Genomic DNA, 14538 nt, shown 5'->3' with positions numbered 1-14538 from the left:
TACATATAACGTCCAGTGCTTATAACAAGTGTCCTCCTTAATACCCATCATCCATTTAGCCGACCCCCCACCCATCTCCCCTCCCAAATCTCAGTTTGTTCTCTATAGTTAAGAGTCTCATTATGGCTTCCTTCTCTTTTTCCACCCTTCCTATATGTTTTGTTTCCTAAATTCCACTTATGAGTGAAATCATGTATTTGTCCTTCTCTGTCTTATTTTGCTTAGCATAATATACTCTAGCTCCATCCATGTCATTGCAAATGGCAAGATTTCATTCTTTTTGATCACCGAGTACTATTCCATTGTGTGTATGTACACCACATCTTCTTTATCGATTCATCAGTTGATGGACATTTGGGCTCTTTCCGTAGTTTGGCTATGGTTGATAATGCTGCTATAAACATTGGTGTGCATGTACCCCTTTGAATCTGTATTTTTGTATCCTTTGGGTAAATACCTAGTAGTGTATTTGTTGGGTCATAGGGTAGTTCGAATTTTAACTTTTTGAGGAACCTCCATACTGTTTTCCAGGTTGGCTGCACCAGTTTGCATTCCCACCAACAGTGTAAGAAGGTTCCCCTTTCTCCACATCCTCTCCAACATCTGTTGTTTCCTGTGTTATTAATGTTAGCCATTCAGACAGGTGTGTGGTGGTATCTCATCATGGTTTTGATTTGTATTTCCCTGATGATGAGTGATGTCAACCATCTTTTCATATGTCTGTTAGCTACCTGGATGTCTTCTTTGGAAAAATGTCTATTCATGTCTTCTGCCCATTTCTTAATGTTTATTTATTTTTGAGAGAGAGAGAGAGAGACAGAATGTGAGCAGGGGAGGGGCAGAGAGAGACACAGAACTGGAAGTGGGCTCCAGGCTCCACACTGTCAGCACAGAGCCCACGAACCGTGAGATCACGACCTGAGCTGGAGTCGGAGGCTTAACCGACTGAGCCACCCACGCGCCCCACTTCTGCCCATTTCTTAACTGGTTTATTTGTATTGGGAGGCTATGCCTTATTTTCATTTGGGGCCTTGTTGTATCAATTTCCCTTTCCCTTCTTCCCCCATTTCCCATATTTGTAACTGGTATTGGCTGAATAAATATTACCAAACTATTTCAAAAGTGTAGTCTTTGATGAGAACACACAAAAGGCATTTCTGACAGTGCAAGAATGTAATTCTTTGAGAGGGACCTTGTTCTTCAGGTGGACAGGGGAAATGATGAAGGGAGAAGCATCCTCGATGGCACAATCTATCCTTCTGCGTCCCCTTTTGTATATTCCTCAAAAGGATGCTACGATCTCACCTCCACACTCTCTTTCTCTGGCAGCCAGTACATCCTGCTCTTCACGAGGAATTGTTTTGTGGCACAAAAGGATGTTCTGTGTGATAGGTTCTGCAGCGTCCAAAGGACTCTCAAGGGGGGAGCAGAGCAGAATGGTGTGCATCAACAGCCTTCAGAAACTCTTCAGTGCTCAGTTGTTGGGTTGGTTTTTTTCTTCTTATTTTAACTTTATCTTAGGTAATCTATTTACATGATATGAAATTCGAAACTAACTAAAAGGATAAATACAGATATAAAGCTTTCACTTCCCCTCTCCTCCTTTTCCATCAAGTTTTCTGTAATTTACTTACAGTAAAATTCACTCTTTATGTGTACGGTCCCTAGGGAGCACGATATACCTACAGAACTTTCAGCCATCTATTTAGAGCTAATATGAGCACTTTAAGGAAAATGTAGAAGAAGCCTTACAATTACCTAGGTCTCTCTTTAACCTTCCCCCCTTTTATCTTGTAGTTGCCGCTTATATTACTGCATCTACATGCATTGAAACCCCCACCAATCTTACATTTTTGCTGTTAACAGTCATACAGCTTTGAAGTAACTTCTGAGGAAAAAAAATATTCTGTTACATGTATCCAAACATGTGTTTGTTCCTCCTTCATTCCTGCCGTTCCATCTTTCCCTCTCGAACCTTTTGCCTTTAGCTTGAAAAACTCCCTTTTATCATTTTTTTAGAGCAGGTCTGCCAGCAATGAATTTTGTTAGTTTTCTTAGTCTAGGGATATCTTTATGTCACTGTAATTCCCAAAGGATATATTCACTAGATGTAAAAGTCTCAGTTAATTCTCAGATCTTTTCTTTAAGCAGTTTAAAGATGTTGTTCCACTGTCTTCTAGGCTCTGTGTAATGTGTTATTTTTCTCTGGCTGCTTTCAAGATTTTTTTTTTTCTTTACCTCTGGTTTTCAGCAGTCTGATTATAATGTGTCTGGTATGGTTTTCTTTGAGTTTATTTTGTAACCTTATATGTGTCACCATATTGGAAAGTTTTCAGCAATTATTTCTTCAAATATTTTTTCTGAACCAATCTCTTTTTCATTAAGGGACTGAAATGACACACATGTTATATCTTAAAATATTATCCTATAGGTACCTGATGATCTGTTCACTTTTTAAAGGTATTTTCTCTTCAGTTCTTTATTTTGGATGATTTCTATTGATCAGTCTTTAAATTCTGCCATCCAGTGGCCTCACTTTTACTTCACACATTACATTTTTCATTTCTAAAATCTCCTTTTGGCTCTTTGTTTATGATTTCTATCTCGCTCCTCAGAATTGCTATCTTTCCTTCACTTCAAATGTGTCCAATTCCACTTTGTGGAGGGCGATCATAGTTGTTTTAAAGCCTAGTAACTTCAACATCTGGATCATCTCCGAGTAGGCATCTGTTGATTGTGTTCTGAGAATTGGTCGTAGTTTCCTGCTCCTTTGTCTGCTGAGTAATTCTGGATTGTATTCTGGACATTTTGAATATACACTGTATTATGAGACTCCAGGTCCTATTAAAGTCCTCCGTACAATGGTGACTTTTTACATTTTTAGTTGGCCAGACACCCAGAACTCCACGATGGCATCATCTGCACCAGTGAAGATGAAAAAGCTCATGGATGGTAAACTAGCAGAGTTGCCAGACTGTATACTGATGAGGGATTTCACCCCTAACGTCGCTGTTGGAGTGTTTCAAAGAGGTTGCTACTGTATTACAGCAGGTATGTCAATGTGAGGAAAGGGGGCGTCTCTAGGATTTCTATGGTGCTGGCAGCTTATGTGCTTTTCAGCAACTGTCATTCTTAACAAGGGACTCAAACATAAGCAGCTACACAAATACTGCTGAAGAGGGCCCAGTGTGGAGTCACATTCTACGTTCCTTACCATAGCCTTTGCCGGGCACCCTTGAATCCTTTCATGTCCGAATTAAGAAGTAACACCCAGTAAAAGATGACTGGCGCGTAGAAACAAATAAACAAATACATAAATAAAATCTAACGAGCCACTAACATGGTTAGTTTCAGACTCTAAGTTCTGTCTCCTTTGGTCAGTTTCAGTGTCAGTTCTGTTTTCAAATCTTCTATTCTGCTGCTTTTTTCTATACCACACATGTGCTTCTTAGGGATTAGTCTTTGAATCGTGCAGTAAATTACGATATAGATCACTTCAGTGTCTTTGTTATACAGCCAGGGATCATTTTTATGCATACAAAGCTCAGGTTTGAGACATAAGATTCCAATACGGCGTTTTCTTTCAAGTCTAAGAATGATATGGATGTTATAATAGTGTTCTAAAGTTTTTTTTTTATTACTGCTTCTCATGCCATTGTTGTTATTCTCCTCCCATGTATACTTAATCGTGATTTTTATTTGAATCACAAAACTACTAAAATTTATTTTCTTCTACTGTTGAAAGAATTTTGTTTCAAAATTTTGGGGGTTTTTGTTTGTTTTTTCACGTTTACGAATTTTTGAGTGAGAGAAACAGAACGCAAGCAGGGGAGGGGCAGAGAGAGACAGACAGAATCTAAAGCAGGCTCCAGGCTCTGAGCTGTCAGCACAGAGCCTGATACAGGGCTTGAACTCAGGAACCGGTAAGATCATGACCTGAGCCAAAGTTGGATGCTTAACCAAATAAGCCACCCAGGGGCCCCTGTTTATTTGTTTTTAAATGGGTATTTATTTTTATGAGAGAGAGAGTGTGAGCAGGGGATGGGGGGGCACGGACAGAGGACTGTTTGGACTTTTACTGGTATGTTATCTAGTAAGATGATATTGCTAATGTGTTTATAATGAACTAATGAAATGAATAATATAGAAAAAAAATAACTAGCTAAAAATAAATAAATACTGAAACTAGGATGCATACATTACCAGGGAAATTGGGGAACTTATTTCTCTGTAGTTTTTAAGATAATTATTTGCCTATTCCGTATTATTAACTTGAGGATAGCTTAAGGTGAAGGGAATAGACAATCTCCTTTCAATGTTCTGAGTTCAGTGAACTCTCAAGACTGAAATATCAAGGAGATACCATCAAACAACCCAAAGCGTCTCTAAGAGAAACCAAATTGTGTATAGGCTCTTGTCTGTCATGCTGTCTCTTCTCCTATCATGCTTCTCTCCAGCACCCCATGAGTTCTGAAAGGAAAATAAGAGCTATGATCTCTGAAAAGTACTGTGAGCTAACGGCCACAGTGCAAATATCCCAGCTTGTTGTCTTCGCAGAAATGCTTCATATTCAGATTGTTCCCGTTTCTTCCACGTTGGTAAAGTCAATGGGAAAATATACAGCAGACTAACCAGGATTAAAAAAAAAATAGTTTTATTTTTCCGTACACAAATTCCCAGTAAGTGTGATCAGCACAAAGATTTTTCACATCAAATAGAATTTGGCTTCAGTAATGAGATGACCATGATACATACCCAACATAATACCAATGGCTCTTTAAAAACATATAAAAATGTAAGGAGAGAATATAATTAGCTTGTATGATTCAACCTGGGTTTATGCCCGTTTACTGGCTGTGTGATCTGGGATAACTTGTTTAACCTCTCTGGGTCCCCCTTTCCTCAATTATAAAATTGAGAGAACAATAGCTATGCTAGAGTTGTCGGAATTCAATGCCTAACTTAGTAGATAATTAACATTAGGTAAATATGAATCCAAAGGTCAGTAAAACTTCTAGAAGAGAGTATATGCCTCTGTCTGGAGAGTGTCCTTGGGAAGAGTTTAACCCAGCCACTTATATATTTTACAAATTGAAGGAAGCAGAAGAATCTCCTAAAACGTTGTCACATAAGGCAGAAGAACAAATCTTCTCTTTTAACAAATGTTTCCTTACTGCAATACCCAATTCAATTAGATTAGCCTGGATGTTTTTGGAAGGACCTGACTGTAATAATGCATAAAAGTTTTTCTAATAGCTGGCCAGGAGCTTTTGCTGACACTTAATGAAATCTGTTTAATTGCTCCAGCAACCCCTATATTGGCTGTTATGCTGGGGTCATTGGAAAACTCGACCCTGTGGTACTTGGGATACAAGAACACCTTCTGCTGATTGAAGCCTGTACCCTGTGGAAATGTTTTAATGTGATCCTTGAAGCGTGTCCTAGGAAATGCTGTCAACACATATTCTTCCTTGTCAGGCCTTTATTTGGTCAGGAATACTCAAGAGCTCTGTCTTTCTGCCTGTGGTTTACCACATTGTCTCCCGTTTGCTTTCAAATCTGGTTTAGTTGTGTTCAATGAAGCAGAGGTAGCTGAATAAGAGGGACATCATCAACATTACTCCTCCAGGGAAAATTTCCCATCAGATAAATCACTAAACCAGCTACCATGTTCTGATGCGCAGAAGCCACATCCTTGCCACATGATCATTCACTCGCAGAAAAACATGTTCTCAACGTAGTGAGCAAAGGGGCATGCCCAACAGACCACGTGAAAAGCTGGGGTTGATGGCAAATACCCCAGATGAAGAATTTCAAAAGAAGAAGGAGAAGGCAAGAATAAAAGGGCAACTTATTCAGAATTCATACTATCACAGGTGGGTTTTTTTAATTACAAATAAAACTTTTTTTTGGAGACCCTATTTAACATAAACTAAAAGGTATGGCATAATTCATGAAAACTCATAGCTGCTCGTATAAACATAAATGATGTATATTATGGGTTGATAAAGTAGGGTGACTAGGTATTGACAAGCATAAAATTTTGCCATATCCAGAGGTGGTGAGATATATCCCCAAGGTGTATTCCTGCTGTTGTTATTTGTTTTTAGTGCATCAGAATTCTCGCAGAATAAGCAATTGCCTTAACGCTGATCATCTGACCAATTAAAAGTCTTAATGTCATGAGTTTTTTACCAGTTCTGAGAATGGAGAATGTTCCAGTGCACAGAACTAACTTGATATGGGTTTTTACTCTCTAGAACAACTGGTACTTAGAGTAAAATTAAGATTCACATTTCTTTGTATAAGAGGTAGACTTTTTAGAAATGTGATCATTAGAAACAAAATCTTGATTTCACAAAAATAATTCAATCAATCCAAGGAAATCCAAGGAAATATCAATCCAAGGAAAAACTTTCAAGCCCACTGTCTATGTTTTAACCCACTTGAAACTGGAATACTTGTTTAACCCACTTAAACTGGAATACTTGTACTGTGTTTTCATTTTAGGCATCTAGTCCTTTCATATTAAGGAATGATACTTTAAAAAAAAATTTTTTTAATGTTTCTTTATTTTTGAGAGAGAGAGAGAGAGAGAGACAGAGGGTAAGCAGGGGAGGGGCAAAGAGAGGGAGACACAGAATCTGAAGCAGGCTCCAGGCTCTGAGCTGTCAACACAGATCCCTACACGGGGCCGGAACCCATGAACTGTGAGATTATGACCCGAGCCGAAGTCAGACGCCCAACTGACTGAGCCAGCCAGGTGCCCCCAGAATGATACTTTTAGAATTGGAACCTTTTCTTCCTAATCACAGAATTCAAAAGGGAATGAAGTTCTTCAACCTGACAGTAATGAGTAAGCCACACTGGGCTTTCTCTTGCTCTTCAACGACCAATGGCCACGTGAAGCATCTGGATACTCCTCCCCCAAGAAGTTCCGAACAGTTACAGAGTGACAGACCTACATACCAGAACACTAAGACATTGAACTAGAGAAAGATGAGAGGATATTTCTGAGCCAAAAAGAAAATGCGAGAACAAAAATCCACAGAATAACTAGAAATTAATATAGAAGAAATGTTCAAGACCGCTATAAGCACAATAATGAATCAAACAAAAACAGGGGCACCTGGATGGTTCAGTTGGTTGAGCACTGAACTCAATTTCGGCTCAGGTCATGATCTATGGTTTGTGGGATCAAGCCCCACATCAGACTCTATGCTGACAGCACACTCTCACTCCCTCTTTCAAAATAAATATATGTTTTTAAAAAAACAATAAATGAGGTTAGAAAAGTCTGAAACAGATCTTATTCCTGGATAGGAGACAGCGATTCGGAAAAAAATTTTAACAATACCAAACTAATCTGTTTATTCTAATCCCGAACTGTTAGTAGTGGTTACCTGTGAGGAATGGGGCTGGGGGAAATGTTTGCAATGCATACATGACAGACAAATCTTCCAAACAGCAATTGCTAAGAAACAAATAATAATAATAATTCTATAGAAAAAACTTCACTAACAATTGAATTTCAGATATTTCTGTTCTCAAAAGCCCTTGGCCATTCCTGCCACTGGCTCTCTTCTGCACTAGGAGGAGGACCCAGAGCTCTTCTGGGGAAGGACAAAAGATAGGAACAAACAAGTCACAGAGGAGGAAATGCAACTTGGCCTTAAATACATGAAAAGAAGCTTAGCCTCATTTGTAATAGGAGAAATGTAAAACAATACCCTGTTAACATGGCTGTGGGAAATAGAAACTCTTATACATTGGTTGAATATTATTATATCTCTTGTATGTTATAAGTTAGTTACATTTCTATGATGGGCAATTGCATAATATTAATTAAAATTATAGGGGTACCTGGGTGGCTCAGTCATTAAGTGTCTGACTTAGGCTCAGGTCACGATCTCACAGCTCGTGAGTTCGAGCCCCCTGTTGGGCTCTGTGCTGACAGCTCAGAACCTGGAGCCTGCTTCAACTTCCGTGTCTCTGTCTCTCTCTGACCCTCCCCCACTCATGCTCACTCGCGCTCTGTCTCTCATTCTCTCTCAAAAATCAACATTAAAAAAATTAAAATTATACATGCATGTATTCTTTGATTCAACAATTTCAGTTCCTATAGATACACACACATAATGACACAAAATGCAAGATGACACAAAGTTCATTGATGAAGCACTGTTTAAAATAGCAAAAGATTGAAAAATGCTGAACATCCTTTGGTTGGGGACTGATTAAATAAAGTATGGTACATCCGTATAAAAATATCATTCAGTTGAGGGGCACCTGGGTGGCTCAGTTGGTTGAGCATCTGACTTCGGCTCAGGTCATGATCTCACAGCTCATGAGTTCGAGCCCCTCATCGGGCTCTGTGCTGACAGCTCAGAGCCTGGATCCTGTTTCTGATTGTGTCTCCCTCTCTCTCTCTGCCCCTCCCCCACTCATGCTCAGTCTCTCTCTCTGTGTCAAAAATAAATAAGCATTAAAAAAAATCATTCAGTTAAAAAGAAAAGGAAAAAATTCTTTATGTACTGATATTAAGAAAGCAAAGTACATGAGAGTGCTTAAATAGCCTAACATTTATGTATAAGAGGGAGAAATAAAAATACATATTCAAATACATAAGAATATATATATAACATATATGTATATATATATATAAAACAAACATAACAAACATAAATAAAACATATATATGTATATATATGTATATATGTATGTATATGTATATATGTATGTATATGTTATGTATATGTATATATGTATGTATATGTTATATGTGTGTGTGTGTGTGTGTGTATATATATATATACAACAATAGTGACTTGGAAAAAAGGGGCCTGGGTTTCAGGAAATACAAGAGAAGGGAAATTTTCATGGTTTACCTTTTCATAACTTATGGATTTTTGAACAGTGTGAATGTACCACCTACTGAAAAAATTTTAACTAAATTTTAGTTGGACATTTTTTTCTTTTTTTAATGTTTATTTATTTATTTTGAGAGAAAGAGAGACAGCGTGAGTTGGGAAGGGGCAGAGAGAGAGGAGAGAGAGAATCCCAAGCAAGCTCTGCCCTCTCATCACAGAGCCCGATGTGGGGCTCAAACTCACAAAACTGTGAGATCATGACCTGAGCCGAGATCAAGAGTCAGCATCTTAACCAACTGAACCACCTAGGTGCCCCTGGACATTTCTTTCGTTATGAATTATTTGCAAATCATCTTTTTTTACACCATGAAATGACTTTGTAATTGTGTTCATGAAAATCCTGTTTTTTACCATGCTAAAGGCAATTATATTTCAATTAGAAGTATTAATTGCTTTCTCATATTTAACTTTAACATAAAATGTATCACATTGCCATTGTTTAACAAAAAAAATTTCCAAATATTTTAATATTGAGACAGGTGCAGGAAGATAAATGGGAAAATATTATATTATATTATATTATATTATATTCACAAAAATATAAAGGAACTGAAGTTAATTTTTAGACAATATTGTACTATCTCAAAACCTTATCATTGGTTTAAATTTGTCACACAACCAGCATATCCCACAACAAATGGATTCTTGTTCACATATAAAGAAGGAGTGTGTGCTTAAACAATGACTTATTTACTGATTAGGGGAAAAAATAACACGTTGAAGTCAGTGGACTTCTGCCCTTGAATGTAATGAACTGGTCTATGGATAAAAGTTCCACAGTGCCTAGTGGTGAAGGGCACAGGATTTTAGAGTAAGACCCATCTAGATTGAATCCATCGCCTATGTGACCTTGGGTGAGTTACTTCACAGGCGACAGTTTCCTATCCCACAATAGATTCCTCATAAAATTGTTCATTAAACAAAATAATGCACATAAATGGCTTAGCACAGGCACCTACTTAAACTCTATTTTCATTATGAACCTTGGCTCTCCTAGTCAGACACATCTCACCAAAAAGGCCCACAAGTAGTCCAGAAACTCTATTTGAGAAGTCACCTGATTCCTCAGGCAAATCCCCTGTGAACATGCAAATATTTCTAGAAAGATATTAATCCAGCAACTATTAATATTTAGCATAGTACATTAAATCAATGTTACTTTAATAGCTAGTAGCAGAATTCATCTCAGACAACAGTCTGTTTGGTGAGATACAGAATCCTGATGTGCCCTTTTGGTTGTAGAATCCTTGGGGCACAGCTTGAATGAGGCAGGAATAAGACAAAGAGAGCAAAACTGTTCTGTGGAAGAAGAGAACCTGACTCTGTGGGCTTAAGGGACACATGCGGGTCTGAGTAAAAGGGAAGACTTTGAAGGAAGAAGAAAGGGAGCTGATTCCTCCTCCCAGTCCAGAAGAGAGCAAGTGCCCAGTGGCAGGACTGGCCAAGAGCTTTTGAGAACAGAAATATCTGAAATTCAGCTGTATTTACACAGCTTCATGGCCCCAACCCTTTCGTAAGATCTCCACGTAACCCTGAGTTGTCAGGATTTGGAGCAGTGAAGGGATTTGAGTGATGCCCAAGAAGAAGACACATGCAAAGGCAGGCAGGAAGTACAGACAGTAAGATAAACACACAGTAGAGACTCCCAGAAACAGAAAAGCAGGATCAAAGGGCCTTGGTTTGGGACACAGTCTCCTCCAAAAGCCTTCAGACATAGTGGGGATGAGGGTAGGGGCCGGGGATACCTCCTTCCCCACTACCTCCGTGCCTACTCAGGAGGGGCTGAGTCAATTTGATGAAGTCTCAAAATGGAGTGATCTGGCTGCATGTTGGTTGCACTAGCTGTCCTTCACCCTGGCTCTCCAAAAGTGGGGGAAAGCTAAAGCAGACCCCAGAGCATCAAGCCATGGTTGACAGAAGGGTAACACCGGTGGGGTTAGAAGAGAAAGCCTGGGAGGGATGATACATAGGGGCATCAAATGGGGACAACTTAAAAGGAGTTTGTTGTTCTGAATAGAAAGTAGCACCCATGGCTTGAGCAAGCCATATACTGATTACATTTTAAATATTATTTACCTAAATTTCGTATATGTTATGTGGGTAAGTGATCAGATACCATATTATCTAGGATAAGTTACTGAGAGGAAATACTAAACCTGTAACATGACCAAAAAAAAAAAACAACCTGAAATTAAAAAAAAAACATGAAAATGGTATTTTCTTCCCAGCAGTCTATTTAAAAGAGTTAAATTAAGACACGAAATGATCATATCAGCCTTAATTCTTCTCTCTTATTAATTGAACTCCTTCTTGGAAACATGCAGATAAAAGTTCCACCTTGGAGAATTTGAGATAAGAGTGAATGGAAAGGAAGAGAAATTAGCAGGCTTTACCAGTTCACACTCAGAACCATCACGCTCTATTTGTTCAAAGCTGCCCACAGATGCATAATATTAAATTGAACCTTTAATGTATTCTGATGTGGGGGAGCTTACAATCATAAGGCCTGTTCTTAGGTTCACACTTTTCTTTGTACATAGTAGGGGCCATAAAACCAGGTGAACAGCGAAAGGCTGTCGGGAAACAAGATAAATGAGAGTTCCGTGGGTTATAAAGAAATTCAAGCTGCTTCCTGTGATGAAATATACATGGATGTACATACACACTGTAGATATTCCTCAGCTAAATATAATAGACCCTATAATGCATTAGTTTACAGATATATTAATATGATAAAAGAAATGATGAGATTTGGATCTTTGCCTAAGGAAGACTTGTTATAAATAGTAAAACTGGCCCGATGTCCGGTGATCCTAAAAATAGTTAAGCTTCTACTGTGAAACCCATCACTTCACAGGAAATAATGAGAGAAACACAGCCGTACTCTATGGAAAAGATCCACCATGAAATAGCCAAGATAATTTCCTTCATTTGACCATAAACCCATCAAAACTTCATGGAATGTGGTTACTTTATTTATGCAGTAACTGTGTTCAGTTAACCACACATGCCGTAGACTTCTTAAATAATGAGACAGACAGACTGCCATTGGACCTGTTCTTTAATAGGAATTCAAGTATCAGTGAAAATCTCCAGAATCCTAAGGAATTTTCTACTGACATCAACAGTCACCAACACAGACTGACCCAGAAATAGATTATATCTCATTCCTCCTTGGATCCTCAAAACATTTATTTTTAAAATCTGACTACTTAAAGTGAACCACTTTTTAAAAAGAACCCAAAAGGACTATTACCCTTTTATATACTACAATTGGATATTTTTATTCCAGGAGGATGATCATCACTATAAAAACAAGGGAAGAGTCATTTTTCAATGAAAATTGGCCCAGTGTTAATGCGGTCCATAAAAACATGTGAAGTCTTGACCAGTATGATGTCAAGGAAGCTAGACCTATTTGATACTATCAGCTATGCCCCACTTTTTCTTTTTCTTTGTACTTTGTATAGGGGTTGTCGCTTGGGGATGCAGTAGCAGTCTCTTGCCACGCTTCCCAGCTGTTCTCTTCAAAATAGTTGTTTTCCTATCCACAGTCCTCCAAAGAACAAACTATCAATGAGACTGTTGTTTTTTTTTTTGTTTTTTTTTTTTAATTCCAGGATAATCAACATACAGTGTTATGTTAGTTTCAGGTGTACAATCAATGAAACTCTTTTGGCAAAAGGATGACTTATTTTAAGACACAGAACAGAGAGGGGCCTGGGCGGCTCCATCGGGTTAAGCGTCCAACTTCAGCTGAGGCCATGATCTCACGGTTTGTGGATTCCAGGCCCACATCAGTCTCCCTGCTGACAGTGCAGAGCCTACTTGGGATTTTCTCTCTCTCCTCCTCTCTTTCTGCCACTTCTGCATTCGCGCTCTCTCTCGCTCAAAATACATAAATAAACTTTAAAAAATAAAATATAGAACAGAAAGTTCTAGAAAAGTTATAGTTATAGAAAATTATAGCCAATAAGCAATCCAATGAGTACTATATGTTCCATATTAAAGATATATTTTAATGAAGATAGCATTCATTATGGAAATTCCTAAAGTAAAAGCTAGGGAGTTGTAGTATGTCAATATATTTCTCTCATCATGGTACACAATACCACACTTAGAGTTTTCAAAGGCATAGATGATGTTAGATGTTAAGATTTGTTTACTGTTCTTTCACAGAAGTAAAGCTGTATAACCTGTAGCACAGCTAGTTTTTTAGGCCATTAACTAATTTTTGAAATTTTTGAAACTGGGGAGCCATTTCTTCAAACACGTGTTAGAAATCCACTTTATAAAGATGTGCAACTGCCCCTGTTGATGCGATCAGAAGGAGGGTCACATGAAGGAAACCTCTCCCAAATCCTAGTCTTACCCGCCCCCCCACCGCTTACTCCTTGAGAAGCAAAGCATAAACATAGGCATTGGGTATAAAACTGGCATTGTTTTATTTCTTTATTTCTTATTTTATTTCTCAAAAATAAAAACGTGTGAAGCTTAAAATTTTCTCGGCAAAAAAACCACACGTTGGAACTTAAAAAAATAAGCAAACAATCTCTATGGGTATGTAACAAGATCTGAGCATAAATTTTAACAGAACTAGCTAAAAATTGTTAGCTTAACCTCTTGTTCTTGCCTCAGACTGTCTACTGCTAGGCTGTCTTTGTTCACCAGATCCAGCAGCCTTTCCTAGACCCGCCAGCCTCTCTATCCTGGAGTGAAAGAAGGCATAGTTTTCATCTACTCATATACTTTTGCACCCCTTCAACCAAAATTTTAAAAGACTGTACTGACATGCAAACTGCTTCTGTCTTCAATTTTGCAATTTTAAATAGACTGATTCCACTTTACAGGGTGGAGGGAATAAAAATCTGTTAAGTCTTTGGTCATTACTGTGATTGAGGCTTTTGCTACAGGTGAACAGATATTGCCATCTACTGTTGAGAAAAAATAAAATGGCTAAGCCAAAACTTTTCAACCTTACTAAGGTTTTGACAGATCATAAATTTAAAATGGAAAAAAAAATGGCTTTATGAAAATAGTTTCTCCTCACTTGTACAACTATTTAGTATTCATAAAGTAGTTTGAAAACTAAAGAGAATAGAAAATATAGCAAACCAGAAAAATTTCAACCCTAACATCAGAAAAATTGCTCTGTGTGATTATTCTCACCTTGGATTACAAATTGAAAGTGAATCATCGGTTTTTCAGTCTCCGTGTGGTACACAATTTTAGATACTACACTAAAAATGAAATATAAGTAAGTTATCCCTTTTTAATTATCTTAACATCATTTCAAAATTTAAGATAAAATTTATTTTCTTTGTTTTTTCATAAAGCCACTAGAAATGCATAAGACAAAGTCAGTTTTCGACTTTAGATTTAGCTATAAATAAATGTTCTCTAGAAAAATAGGGTAGTTAACACTTAGCCTCCTTTAGGCTTCTAACGGTACATACTTAAGTTCAAATTTAGAGAAAGCCCCTGTAGGGCAAAAAGGTACTACAAAAGCAATGTATCTGAGTCAGACAATCTAGCACATTAAAACTCACCTACTAGTAAGGGGAGACAGAGTTCTGTGACTCCAGATCTATCAATGTGAAGAATGACC

At 37.9% G+C, this 14538-nt stretch overlaps 1 pseudogene; it reads left to right on the top strand.

Moving 5' to 3' along the window:
• The first annotated feature begins 2909 nt into the window (after nt 1–2909).
• On the top strand, nt 2910–3176 carry LOC125921609 (ATP synthase subunit f, mitochondrial-like; annotated as a pseudogene).
• The last annotated feature ends 11362 nt before the right edge of the window (nt 3177–14538 follow it).

The sequence above is a fragment of the Panthera uncia genome, chromosome C2 (assembly GCF_023721935.1).
Source record: "Panthera uncia isolate 11264 chromosome C2, Puncia_PCG_1.0, whole genome shotgun sequence".
NCBI lineage: Eukaryota > Metazoa > Chordata > Mammalia > Carnivora > Felidae > Panthera > Panthera uncia.
This window is presented reverse-complemented; position numbering and strand designations above follow the sequence as displayed.